A 13,795-nucleotide genomic window follows, 5' to 3' on the forward strand; every position below is an offset into this window, starting at 1 on the left:
CACTGCCAGACACGTGGGTGGCAAGCAGTGGCCTTCCTGACTAACGGCAGGGTTCCTTTTGGATAAGAACAAATACTCCTAGTGCTTCAAGGTCCATGCATGGTCCAACGACCTCTGTACTGAGACATCTCTGAGGTCCAACAGAACACAGCGTTCCGCCAGATCCAACCTGAATGAACGCTCAGTTCCACAGGGTGCCACTTAAGGAGTTTGATCAAGGCTAGCTAGCGGCAGCCCAGGCAAGACAGATGTTTCCACCAACCTCGATAGCTTTCCCCAAACACACACGGTAAGAATCCACCGTCTCCACCTATTTCGGCAGCTTACATTGCCAGCTCCCTAGGGCCACCAGTACAGAGCCCTACTGTGTGCCACCCACCTGGATGTCTGGACTCTCTGGTTCAGTGCTACCGTTTCCAGATTCACAGGCCTTTGACCACTTCTGGGCTGCTGAACATGCTTGCCCGTCTAAGTTCCTGTGGGTGGACACCGGAGGGAAGTCACCTCTAACGTGGGGCTCGGTGGCTACGATCACTGTGAGGGCCTTAACTGTGGACATTTGCTCATGGACGTCTGAATATCTTACTTGGTGAAATGTGTTCTAAGCTTTTTTGGCCACTTCTAAACTGGCTCATGTTTTTGTTTTTTTTTTTTTTATGATGGTTTACTTTGTGTTTTCTCCGGTCCTGAGTATTTTCTGCCACCCCGTGCCCCTCCCCCACCACCTTTTCCGTGCTCTGAATGAGGTCATCAGAGGAGAGAGTGAATTTGATGACATGGGAAGCAACATGTTTTCTTTAACCTTTAGTACTTCATCGACTCTCAAGATTCGGCTTCTGTTTAAAGATTTATTTTATGTATATGAGTACACTGTAGCTGTCTTCAGACACACCAGAAGAGGGCATCAGATCCCATGACAGATGGTTGTGAGCCACCATGTGGTTGCTGGGAATTGAACTCAGGACCTCTGGAAGAGCAGTCAGTGCTCTTAACCGCTGAGCCATCTCTCCAGTCCCCTTTTGTCTTAAAGCCGTGATCCATCTCAGATCAATTTACATAGGGGGTCACTGATATGTTTATAAAAAGATAAAGAGAAGGGGGGGATATGTTCTATGGAAGTATGGGGGAGGGGCTGCCTCAGCAGGTTCATGTTGAGGGATCCCTTCCCCCGAGGGACCAGCCACCTGACCTGTACAGTATAGAATAGGGTTTATTCAGGGCATGGGGAAGGGAGTTAAGAGGGTAATAGGGGCAGAGAAAGGTAGGGGGAGAGAGAGAGAGAGAGAGAGAGAGAGAGAGAGAGAGAGAGAGAGAGAGAGGAAGGAGGAAGAGGAGGAGGAGGGGAGGGGGAAGAGGAGGAGGAAGGAGAGGAGGAAGAGGAGGGGGAGGGGAGGAAGAGAAAGAGTGGGGAAGAGAAGGAGGAGGAGGAAGGGGGAAGGGGAGGAGGGAGGAAAGGATGGGGAGAAGGGGGAGGAGGAGGAGGAGGAGGAAGAGGAGAGGCCGGCATTAGCACGTGGAGAGAGATGGGGGAAGGTGATGGGGAGAGAATGGGGACAGGAAGGCAAGAGCAAGAGAGTAAGAGAGAGAGGAGGGGGCTGACAGCTCCTTTCATAGTGTCAGGCATACCTGGCTGTTGCCAGGTAACTGTGGGGCAGAGCTTAGACAGAATGCTAACAGTCACCATCCAGCCTTCTCTCTAAATACGCCCGCCCCACTGTGACAGCCAGACTTGCTGAGTGCACACTTGCTCAGAACACAATGGCACCTTCGCAGAAACAGACTGCCACTCAACACAGCTCTTTCTAGACTCCCAGTAACTGCTCTGTCTGCTCTGATTGTGAGTTAGATCAGGAAACTGTTGCCCTAAGACTCAGGTGCGGTAGTGGGGGGTGGGAGGACGGGACACCTCCCTCCCACGCCCCCTTGTGGAGGGAACTGGCAGTACCCTGCTGGGAATGGTTAGACCACTCGGATATTAGTGGAGAAACTAGCCCAGCCCCTTTCCCCTTGTAACTATAAGATAATTTACAGTCCTGCCCGGTGCATGCCACCTTGCTCCTTGGTATGGTGACTAGGCCAGGTTGAATCATAAGGTGGGGACTTCCTGCCACTGTCTGAAAACCTGCAAAAGTAAAGATTTTTCCGCCTCTGAGGAACTGGATAGGCTCTTCACGGTGCTAGGATTGACAGCTGTCTGTCCAAATGCCGCCCCTCTTGGTTTTGGAAGGAAGTCTTTCTCTTCTCAAAGCCCCACCCTGCTGCTCTCCCCATGACCCTCAACCCTCCACTTTCCTATACTAATTTCTATGGTTACTACGTTACTAATTTCTATGTTCCGTCTGGGCTGCTCTTGGCTCCAATTGGCCAGCCTTCGTGGCCATTTTTTTTTTTTCGTGGCTCAGCTAACCCATGGCGTCAGCTTCTCCTTTCTCCTCTCCTGCACATTCTTCTGTTCCATGGCAGCTTTTCTCTGCTTCTCCCAAACCCACCAAACCTTAGCCCTACCCAGTTTCTCTTCTGCCCAGCTATTGGCTGTCGGCATCTTTATTCACCAATCACAATTTACTGGGGACAGGGTCACCCAATATCAACATCTCATCTCTGGGGCACCTGTCTTGGGGCCCCAAATCAGCATTAGGGTACAAACAGCATTAGGCCAACCCCTTAGGAAGCTCCTTTCCATTCTGCCACCCTGGTTCATGGCATTGACATCAGGATTAAACAAACTACACCGTATGGGCGGAGAGAACCCCATACCTTTGTCTTCCTTTGGGGTTGATTTTAAGTAACCGGATTGTTTTCTCCCGGTCAATTTCAAAAGAAAAGTAAGAAAGTATCTGCAACATTGATTGCGAGTGCTTTCAGTGTATCAGTGGGTTTGGAGTACCTCCACATCTCTACTAGATTGAGACTTCCCACCCAAGTCTCACCGATCGGCTCAGCCAATGGTTCAAGACAGGCATTTTCTAATAAGAGTCTAGAACTGGACGCACAGACAATCGTGTGTTGGAAGGTCCGATTTTAGTGCCTGTATAATAATCGTTTTGACTTCTTAAAGTCTGTCTTGTTGGGGCTGGAGGGACGGCTCAATGGTTGAGAGCACTGGCTGCTCTTCCAGACCTGGGTACAAGTCCCGGCACCCGTGGTAACGCGTAACTGCTTGTAATTGCAATGCCAGGAGATTTTGCTCCCTCTTGTGGCCTCCAGAGGTACTACATGCACTGGGTGCACAAATATATATATATTATATATTTTCCCCCTTAGGCAGATTACTTTGCTGACTGGCAGGCTGGTGTCTGTCTGTTTGTCTGAGGATCTCACTGTGTAGCCCTTCTTTGCCTTGAATTTGCTTTGTTAGACCTGGAACACACATGTTACACATCTGCGGATGAGGCTAGGGTGGACCTTGTCAGTCCAAAGGAAACTCCATTCCCCCACATTCTGTCAGACAAAAGCCAGCATACCTCAGGAACTCGTAAAGCCAGTTCCCCTCTGCCAGAGGAACCATTTCTCTTATCACTGGCAGAGGGGACAAGTGGCCACCTGGGGTGCCCATTAGATATCAGAGCACACGCTGGCTCCAGGCTCCCTCAGTATCACAAGCATATTTCAGAGTCCACACCAGCATCTTGGTTCTTCTCAGGTCCTCAAACCCTGCCTCCTACCCCAAACTTGTCTAGTTCATGGTCTTCCCTCCCCCAGCTATTCAGTTCTCCTTATAGCCCCATTATGTCAGCCGGGCTCACTCTTGGACATCTCTTGCCCCTACTCTCTTCGTCTTCATTTCTCACCGACACCACCCTTCACACACACACACACACACACACACACACACACACACACACACTCACACACTCACACACTCATGCACACACACATACACAAGTGGGCAGGCACGTGCACACATGTACACACACTCACATGGGGGTGCACACACAGATACATGCATACATACATGCACACATGTGCTCACACTCTCTCACTTGTGTACACACACATACACTGGTGCATGCGCACACGCACACATACACATGTGCACATACACACATTCTGCTGGCCATGTTCAGCAGAACATCTACAACAAAACCTTTCCCCATAGCACGGAGCGGTCATAGGTTATACAGGCTTGGCCTTGAGGGCGCTTGGGTTTCTTGTTTGTTTGGTTGGTTGTGTTGTTGTTGTTGTTTTGCTGATCTCAGGTTTAGTTGTTTTTCCTTTTCTGTTGCCGCTCATGTTGGCTGGACAGATGTCCACATTCTGTCTCACTCCTGCTCCCTGCTCCCCAGACACCCTTCAGCATCCCTTGTAGCTGCTTCTGTAAGCAGTGTGGTCTCCCTCCACCTTCCACTGATCTCCAGTGAATAGGCTTGAGAGTTTTAAATTACAGCCAAGTTGAATGGAAAGTGCAGTTCCTATCCACGCCCCACCTCCCTTCACCCTCAGTGACAGATCCCTCATACTCTCTGAAGTCCACAGTTCACTGCAGCCACTCTTGGCTTTACACACTCTCCAGTTCTTGTAAATACACAGCCATTCGAGGTCCCCCAGTGAGGCCTCATAATGGATACCTTTAACCTTCCAGGCTTCCAGAAGTCTGATGGCACCTGTAGTCAACCCCGCCTCCTCAGGAAGCCGAGGATGGGGAGGGGGGGTCACTGAGACTAGCATCTGAGAGTCAAAACCATTGTGGTCTGCAGTGTGTGTGGTGTGCGTGTGTGTGTGTGTGTGTGTGTGCATGTGTACTGTGTGTATATTGTATGTGGTGTGTGTGTGTGGTGTGTGTGTGATGTGTATGTGTGGTGTGTGTGTATGGTACATGTGGTATGGTATATGTGGTGTGTATGGTGTGTGTGTGGTGTGGGTGTGGTGTGTGTGGGGTGTGTGTTTAGTATGTGTGGTGTGTATGTGGTATATGTGGTGTGTGTGGTGTGTATGTGTGTATATGTAATGTGTGTAGTGTATGTGTGGTGTGTGTGTGATGTGTGTGTGTGAATGTGTGTATGGTGTATGGTGTGTGTGTGTGTGGTGTGTGGTGTATGTGTGGTATGTGTGGTGTGTATATGGTGTGTGTGTGGTGTATATATGGTGTGTGTGTGGTGTGTGTGGTGTGTGTGTGGTGTGCGTGTGGTATGCATGTGTGTGGTGTATGTGATGTGGTATATGTTGTGTGTATGTAGTGTATATGGTGTGTGTATGTGTGTTTGGTATGTGTGGTGTGTATGTGGTGTATATGTTATGTGTGTGGTGTATGTGTGGTGTGTGTGTATGATGTGTGTGTGTGTGGTGTGTGGTGTATGTGTGGTATGTGTGGTGTGTATATGGTGTGTGTGGTGTGTGTGGTGTGCGTGTGGTATGCATGTGTGTATGTGTGGTGTGTGTATATATGGTGTGTGTGGTGTATGTGGCATGTGTGGTGTATGTGGTGTGTGATGTGTGGTGTGTGGTGTGTGTGTGGTGTGTGGTGTATGTGTGGGGTATGTGGTGTGTGTTGTGTTGTGTGGTATGTGTGTGTGTCCACTGTTCCTTGCTGCCTCCCACCACCCATCTTCCCTGTCTCCATGGTTTTTCCTTTCCCAGAGTGTCCTGTGGCTGGAACCTTTCCGACCAGCTTCCTTCATTTGCTCCTGTGCAGTGGGGCCCTTCCTCTGCCTCTCCCTGGCTCCCCTGCAGCCTCTCACATCTCCTGTCCATATGTAGCAATGTCCGTTCCTCCCGTACCTGCTGCAGGCAGCTTGTGGCTTTCCTCATCAGCAGTCAGGAACACTGACCACCACTCTGTACCCCTCTGCTCAGCTTCTTAAGAAGGTGGGGGCCTGGGGGAAAAGAAAGAGTACTGTGCACCCTGAAATCACAACCACACAGACCAGGACAGACCCCCACCCCCACCCCAAGAACAATGCTGTACACACATCCCTCTCCCTCATGCCTGGTGGCTCCCGAACCAAGGCAGTTGCCAGACATTGGCTCCAGGACATCGGAGTCCTTGGCACCTTGGCTGGCTGATGACTGAAATGCCCTCTGCCCGTCCTTTGGCTGCTGAGAGACGGTGTGATTTCCCAGCAGGGCGAACCCTGAGGGCCTGTGACTTTAAGAAGGCCAGGCAAAGTCACTGTTAATCATATAACTTTATTGTCCTCCTGGGTCATAAAGGAAGTGTGTCCCCCTCCTTCCCCCCTCCTTCTGAATGTCAGTTTTATGGCGCCCATAAACAATGAGCAGCCAGTGACCCTTCCAGCCTTAGAACATCCCTACCGGCTGTTTTGAAGGTAGACTGGTTGGAGGGCAGCTGCAGGGCCTGGGAGAGACCAGAAGTGGGGCAGGAGGTGAGTCTGGCCCCTCTTGGCTCCCAGGGCAAGGGTGGAGAGTCAGTCCGTGCTCCTGCACTCTCTGTGTGGGGAGAGGGAGGCTGGCACTGAGAGGGGAAAATATCTATGCTCCTTCCTTTGACTTCAGGGCCCCTGGGAGGGTTGTCTCTTTGAGTCTAAGGAATGGGGCTTACTTCCCCTCGTGTGGTGGTGTAGTGGTGGTGGCGGCAGTGGTGATGGTGATGATGGTGGTGGTGATGATGATGACCATGATGACACACCAGAAAAGAAAAAAAAAAGGTAAAAATGATATCATTGTTGTTGTTTGGGTCTTGCACGGTTTTGGTTTCAGTTTTTCGGAGCTTTAGAAAGTTTCTGTTGAGCTCGTGCAGCGGGGAGAATACTCAGAACCCTGAGCGGGAGGAGGCTCCCTGCGCCGTCTGGACAGAGGAGTAGCAAGCCCTGTGGAGACAGTCGTGAGCCGTCCCTGTCGGGTGAAGCTTGGCAGCATGTCCCTTATATTTCAGTTTTGGGGAGGATCTCACTGTGTAACCCAGGCTGGTCTGCCGTTCGCCATTCTCCTGCCGTTGGCGGGGTTACAGGTGTAGGCCAAGTATGCGTACTGCCTCTGCAGCTCTTAAAGCGGTTTCTACAGGGTCAGGGAGCTAAGATGTAGGTGTCCATGCAGGTTCCCAGGCAACTCCATGCAGGAGACTAGAACTGGGGAGAGGGGAGAAGTACAAAGTGGCTTGAGGGGCTTAGGGTGTAGAAAACTGACAGAGTTGTTGTCCTGTGCAAAAGTTGTCCTGTACAGCTCAATACGATAAGAACTTCAAGATGGCACTCGGTATACAACTGCTCCTTACAACAGAATGACGGGCTTTCCTGGCTGTCCCTTTAACCAAATCCTTGTCCCTCTGCCTCTGAGTGATAGGAGCCCTGGGCAGGGTCAGGAATTGTCTGAAACAAAACAGTTCCTGGAAGTGGGCGAGGCGGGGACAGGTTCCTTGAATGTCCCCTATAACCCGAGCTGGAGTCGGACTTAAGACTCGGCAGCCGTGGTCTGCTGCATGGGGAAACCCCCGGTGGGGCAGGGCACCTATCTCATTTGCACCTATGTGACTGCCAGCTGGATTCTGTCCAGGAACCTTGAACCTGACACCTGAGTAGCTCCCCCCTCCCCCAAATGACGGAGGTTTGGTCTATTCTGGACCCCTATTCAGAGGACACCAGAGCTGGGGTTCCTCTGTTCCCTTGCTGTGCTGTCCAAACATCCTCGTGGGACCCCCGCTGGCCTTCTTAGATTCTCCTAAGACTGTCCTAAAATGAAGCTAATACGGGAGATTCCCCAGCTCCCAACAGCAATGTTTATTGTGGATGCTTGCCTACAGCAGCCAGCAGGAGCTAAGGCAATGACAAGCTAGAAACTGTTTGGCCTGCCAAGGCTGCCAACAAGCCTCTTCAGCCTGAAGGGAGCTAGCTGCTCTTTGGGATATACAGGGCGCTTGCCTTCCTTGGCTGCACTCAGTACCTGGGAGTCCTCCCCAGTGTGTTCCTGTCAGCACCCCGTACCCTCACAGGAGCCGGGGCTATTCCTCATAGCCTGCTGCTTAGCTCCTGGAGTTTCCCTAGAAAACAAATTGCCCGTGAATGCCTGGTCCTCGGGGCCTCAGCATCAGTTAAACGCAGCTCCTCCCCTCAGACTCTCTCGCCTTTGTTAAAAGCCTTGGGATCCGGAGGGAGCCCAAAGAAATGACACTTGCCTACAGCCATGATTTACAAGCATTCTTGGCTACTGCTGACTTTTCTCAGGGCTACTTAGACGGCCTACAAACAGAATGTCTGCACGTGCTTAAACTCCTTCAAGTCAGGATGTGCCATGAAACCAGGGAAGCAGTGAGAAGCATCATTTGTTGTGGTGAATTTCGCCGACAGGGTATGGCTTTGCCATCAGGTTGGGAAGGATGGACACTTGGCAATTGAAAACTGTTGCCCCCCGCCCCACCCCACACCCAATCCAGGGGTTTTAGGCTACCTGAGGGGACGAAGACAGACAATTCGTGCTTTTTTTTTCTCATGCGGAAACCTTTTCAAAAGATAACTGGGAGGTAAAAGAATTATTAGGAAAGCAGAAGGAGAAGACGAGAGGCTGTGAATGTGTGCAGAAATGTCACAATGACCGCCCTTAGTCTGTGCAAGTGAGCTCTGTCTATAATTATGACTGGAAAAAAAAAAAAAAAGCATGGGAAAGACACGGCAGACAGATCCTGGATGCCCAGGCTGATGGATGCCCTGAGCATCCCATTGTCCCAAAGATTGGGACACACCAGGGAAGGGCGGGCCACAGGAGATGTTCGGGTGCACAGCTTGTCTGTCAGCCAGCCTTAGTGACCGGAACAAAGGCAGTGGCATTTGCCACAGGCCACACGCTGCCCTGAGGATTCTGCACAGGTTCCTTGCTTGCAGTCCAGTGGGAGGAAACAACGGCAGTACAAGAACCCCTGTGATGGCGGACAACACTCCCCGATCAGGGCTGTGTTTACGGACACGTGGGTGGGTGACTGGCTGTGCTACATGGGAATTTTCCCCCCTCTTTTCCCTTGGAAAAGAATTCATTCTTTGCACTCCGTGTAAACGCCCCGGTGAGCTCTTTGTGCTGAGTTGTCCATAAGCCACAGCCTGACTGTGGCCCCAGCGGGTGAACCACTCACTCTGACTCTGAACAAAAGAGAACCATGGGCTCAGGCTAAGGTTTAGCCTTAACGTAGACAGGGATACCAGTGTCTGCCCAAGCCGATTCCTGCTTCCCCTGAGACCTGAATACAAGTATAAAGATGCTACTGTGAAACCCAAGGGATTACATCCCCCAATCCAAACGACAGCTCTTCATTAGCTCCCTTTTTAAGATTTTTATTTTTTTATGTATGGGAATACACTGCCTTCAGACACATCAGGAGAGGGCATCGAATCCCACGACAGATGGCTGTGAGCCACCATGTGGTTGCTGGGAATTGAACTCAGGACCTCTGGAAGAGCAGTCAGTGCTCTTAACCGCTGAGCCATCTCTCCAACCCCATTAACTGCCTTTTAAAAATGTTATTTATTTCTGTTTTATGTATATGACTGTTGCCTGCCTAGATGCCTGGGGGCCACCTGTGTAGCTTTATATCCAAGGAGGCCAGAAGAGGGCATCAGATTCCCCTGGAACTGGAGTTACAGTAGTTGTAAGCTGCCAAGTGGATGCTGGGAACCAAGTCCTAGACTACTCAGCATCCGCTGTCCCTTACCGCTGAGCCATCTCTCCCTCCCGGCTTCCTTTTTTTTTTTTCTTTTCTTTTTTTTTCGGAGCTGGGGACCGAACCCAGGACCTTGCACTTGCTAGGCAAGCGCTCTGCCACTGAGCTAAATCCCCAACACCCCCTCCTGGCTTCCTTATTTTGTTATTCCACTCTGAGGTGGCTCAGAGTTCCAATTCAGATCCTCATGAGGACCCTTCCCAGTCCACCTTGCACAACCTGCAGCAACAGTGGCCCAGCTAGCTAGGCTCACCACGCTCCTGGGTGCAGCTCCCCTCCCCCACCCCATCCTTCCCTCCTGTTGCCCTTTGGTAATCATTTCCTTTCTGAACTCACTCCTCCCTGACCCCTTCCCTGCTGGTCACTGACCCGAGATCACCAGATTTCTAATTTTGTCACTTAGAACATTGAATAAATACAGTCAGACCTGCAATTTGGGAGATTAGTTGCTTCGCTCAGAACCAGCAGGCTGATCTGTCCGTCCTCGTTGTTCCTCTAGAAGTAGATTCTTTTTATGGCTGGAGGGTGTCTGGCTTGCTTCCATTGTTGGGACCATTTCCAGCCAGGTTGCTAGCTCACAGGTGATGATGGGAGCATAGATTTCCTTCCCTTTACCCGGAAGGTCAGCTACTTTCGAACTTCTCCACAGAATTGCCCCCGCACCACCAGCAGGGTATGAGTGACCCAGGGTTAGTCCTCCTGAGCCCTGGGTGTGGTCAGCCTTTTTTTTTTTTTTTTTTTTGGTTCTTTTTTTTCGGAGCTGGGGACCGAACCCAGGGCCTTGCGCTTCCTAGGCAAGCGCCCTACCACTGAGCTAAATCCCCAACCCCCAGCCTTTTTGATCTTAGGATAAGCATTCTGTTTTGCCTTTCCTAGTGACTGTGGATGCGTGGGTGGGTGGCATGACTTATTTCTTACTTACTTCAATCGGGTTTTTATTTAATTTATTTATTTCTTCACTTATTTTGGCCTTTCAAGGCAGGGTTTCTCCGTGCATAGCCCAGGCTGTCCTGGAACTTGCTCTGTAAACCAGGCCGGCCTCGAACTCAGAGAGATCCGTCTGCCTCTGCCTCCCGAGTGCTGGGATTAAGGTGTGTATCACCACCACCCCGGCTAATTTTTATTTATTTATTTTTTAAAATATCTCAGTCTTTTTTTTTTAAAGGAAAGACATTCTTGTAAAGGTTTATTTATTTATTTTGTATTTGAGTACACTGTAGCTGTCTTCTGACACACCAGAAGAGGGCATCGGATTCCATTACAGATGGTTGTGAGCCACCATGTGGTTGCTGGGATTTGAACTCAGGACCTCTGGAAGAGCAGTCGGTGCTCTTAACCGCTGAGCCATCTCTCCAGCCCCCATATATCTCAGTCTTATATTTACCCCTTCACTACTTCCTTCCATGTCCCCAGCCACCCACCCAACTTCATATTCTTTCTCTGTCTTAAAACACACACACACACACACACCCCAAAACACGGAATCTGTTCTGTGTCGGCCAACTACTCCTGAGCACGTCTGCCTAACACGTATCTTTCTAGAGCAACAATTAATTCTGATGAAGTAGCTTAGTGATTTCTCCCTGTGTATTTGGGTGTCACGTCTAGGAAGTCCCTGACTTCCCCCACACTCTGCAGGCTGTGTCCCCGTGTGTTATGGTTCTCGACCATGGGCAATTCATTTTGCATTAGTTTTTCGCCCATGGAATAATCCACTTCCACAAACGAGCTTGCAGTTTGCTTTTTGACAGAAAGAAACTTAAGCCTTCGATACCAGGTTAGGGAGGATGGACATCCTTGCTGTGTCAAATTTACTAAGTCATTAACACGAGTTATTATTTAGTTACACATCTTTATCAGTGACCCTTGGAATTCCGAGCGTATAAATTCTGCGTGTTTTGTTGTGTTTATTCCTGAGAAGTGATGCTTTTCTGAGTGACTAGCAGTGGAATTGAGTTTTTAATATGATCACTACATACTATTAATATTGCATGTGTGCCTTACAACCTTGGTTAATTCACTTGTTGGCGCCAAGAGGGGTGTTTGTTGCATTTTGTAGAATCCTTGGATCGCTCTGTGTAGACAGTCTTGCCCTCAGCAGGCAAGGGCTGCTGATTTATTTCTTCCTTTCTGGCCTGTGTGGTTTTTATTTCTTTTTTTTTTTTCTTTTTTCTTTTTTCCCAGAGCTGAGGACTGAACCCAGGGCCTTGTGCTTTCTAGGCAAGTGCTCTACCACTGAGCTAAATCCCCAGCCCCATGGTTTTTATTTCTTATTCTTACCTTATCATGCCAACTTGAATGTTCAGCAGTGGGTCAAATAGTTACGACGAGAAGCCCCTCCCGCCTTGTCACGCCTGTAGCTGAAGCGTGTGTCCGTGCTTTTATAACTTAATGTTATGTATATGGGTGCTGTAGCTGTGTGCCCGTATATGCACCGTGTGTATGTGGTGCCCACCGAGGCCAGAAGAAGGCATCCCATCTCTTGGAACTAAAGTTACAGATGGTTGTGGGCCACCATGTGGGTGCTGGGAATCGAACCCATGTCCTCTGGGAGAGCAGCCAGTGTGCTCTTAACTGCTGAGCCATCCCTCCTGCCCCTCTTAATGCTTTTGTAAAATCAACTTAATGAGGTTCCTCCCTATTTCTGCCTTTCTGAGAACTTCATCTTGAGTGTGTGTTGATTTTGCCAGATGCCTTTCTGTGACTTAATTGACAGGATAATGAGGTTTTCCTTTTCTCTGCTACCAGTGTGGATTACGTTGATTGGTTTTTTTAAACAGTGGACCAAACTTGCATCCTTGGCACAAATTACACTTGGCATTCACCTATGGTTTTCCTTTTTCTATATTGCCAAATGTGGTTTTTTTTTCTTTTTTTTTTTTCTTTTTTTTTTTTTTTTTTTTTTTTTTTTTTTTGGAGCTGGGGACCGAACCCAGGGCTTTGTGCTTGCTAGGCAAGCGCTCTACCACTGAGCTAAATCCCCAGCCCCATGTGTTTTTTGTTTTTTTTTTAATATTTTTTTTCTTACTGAGTTTTTTCTGTGTTCATGGGGGGTGTTGGTCATGGCTCTCTATCTGTTGCTGTTGCCCATGTGGATTTGGTATCAGACCCTGATGGCTGGTTGTGGTGATGCAAGCTGGTAGGAGTTGCTTAAGGAAGCAGAGGCAGGAAGATCATGAGTTTGAGGCCAGCCTGGGCTACAGAGTGAGTTCCAGGACAGCCAGAGCTACATAGAGACAACCGAAAGAAAAGGGGGAGGGTGTTCTTTCCTCTTCTTTTTTGGGGAAGAGATATTTAAAATTGTGTGAAATCTGTAACTACTTGATTGAATTCTGCAGGGACACCAAAGGGACTGGAGAGTTCTTTGGTGGTAGTGAGGAGTGGACTTTTACATTTTAAATCCACTCCCCTTTACAGTGGCAAGCTGCTCAAATTCCTTCATCCCAGATGCGTTGTGGTTTTGTTTCTGCAGGAATTGGTTTGCTTTTCAAGGTTGTCAAGTCTGTATGTGCAAGGCGTTTGCAGGACCCTCCCAGAGCCCTGTCTATAGGGGCTGTAGTAATAGCTCCTTTCTTGTCCCTGATCTCGGTAGCCTCTGTCTTTATTTCTGCCATTCTTCCTGGAAGTCTGTTGGTTTGTTGGCCTTCTTACAGAGCTGGATGGGTTATTAATTTTTCTGTGTGGTTTGATTTCTCTTCCACTGCTTTCTCTTTCTTTGTCTTTGTGTCCTGCTCTTTCCTGTCTCTCCCTCCCTCTGCTGTGTTGAGCTCTGTCTGCGAGTTCTTACAGTGAGACCCAGGGTTACTGTGTTCAGTTTTTTGCTCTTTCAGTGTACAGGGCTCCATTCCTTTCTCAGCCATACTTTAGCCACAGCAGAGCTTTGATGGATGTGTGTGTGTTCCTTTTCATGAAATTCAATGTCTTTAAATTTTTTTCTCGAAACTTCCTCTTTTACCTACGCATCATTTAGAAATGTGAACAGTGGGTCAGAGACTTGCTGCCAAGCCTGACCACCTGAGTTTGAATCCCAGGACCCACACAGTAGAAGGCTAGAAACAACTCATGCAAGACACCCTTGAATCTACACAGGTGTAATGTGGCATCCATGTGTACACACACATACTCACATATACACACACACTCACATATGCATCCTCACAGACACACACTCACACACACACACATACTCATACA

General features: G+C 49.2%; 1 protein-coding gene across 6 annotated transcripts in view; it reads left to right on the forward strand.

Moving 5' to 3' along the window:
• The window catches only part of Pde9a (phosphodiesterase 9A), a 93,151-nt gene that overhangs the window by 40,563 nt on the left and 38,793 nt on the right, over nt 1-13,795 (forward strand). The window contains exon 1 of one of the 6 annotated variants that reach the window (XM_063278948.1): nt 6,165-6,323. The gene's annotated coding sequence lies outside the window, so the exon portion shown is untranslated. 6 annotated transcript variants of the gene reach the window in all.

The sequence above is a fragment of the Rattus norvegicus genome, chromosome 20 (genome assembly GCF_036323735.1).
Source record: "Rattus norvegicus strain BN/NHsdMcwi chromosome 20, GRCr8, whole genome shotgun sequence".
Classification (NCBI taxonomy): domain Eukaryota; kingdom Metazoa; phylum Chordata; class Mammalia; order Rodentia; family Muridae; genus Rattus; species Rattus norvegicus.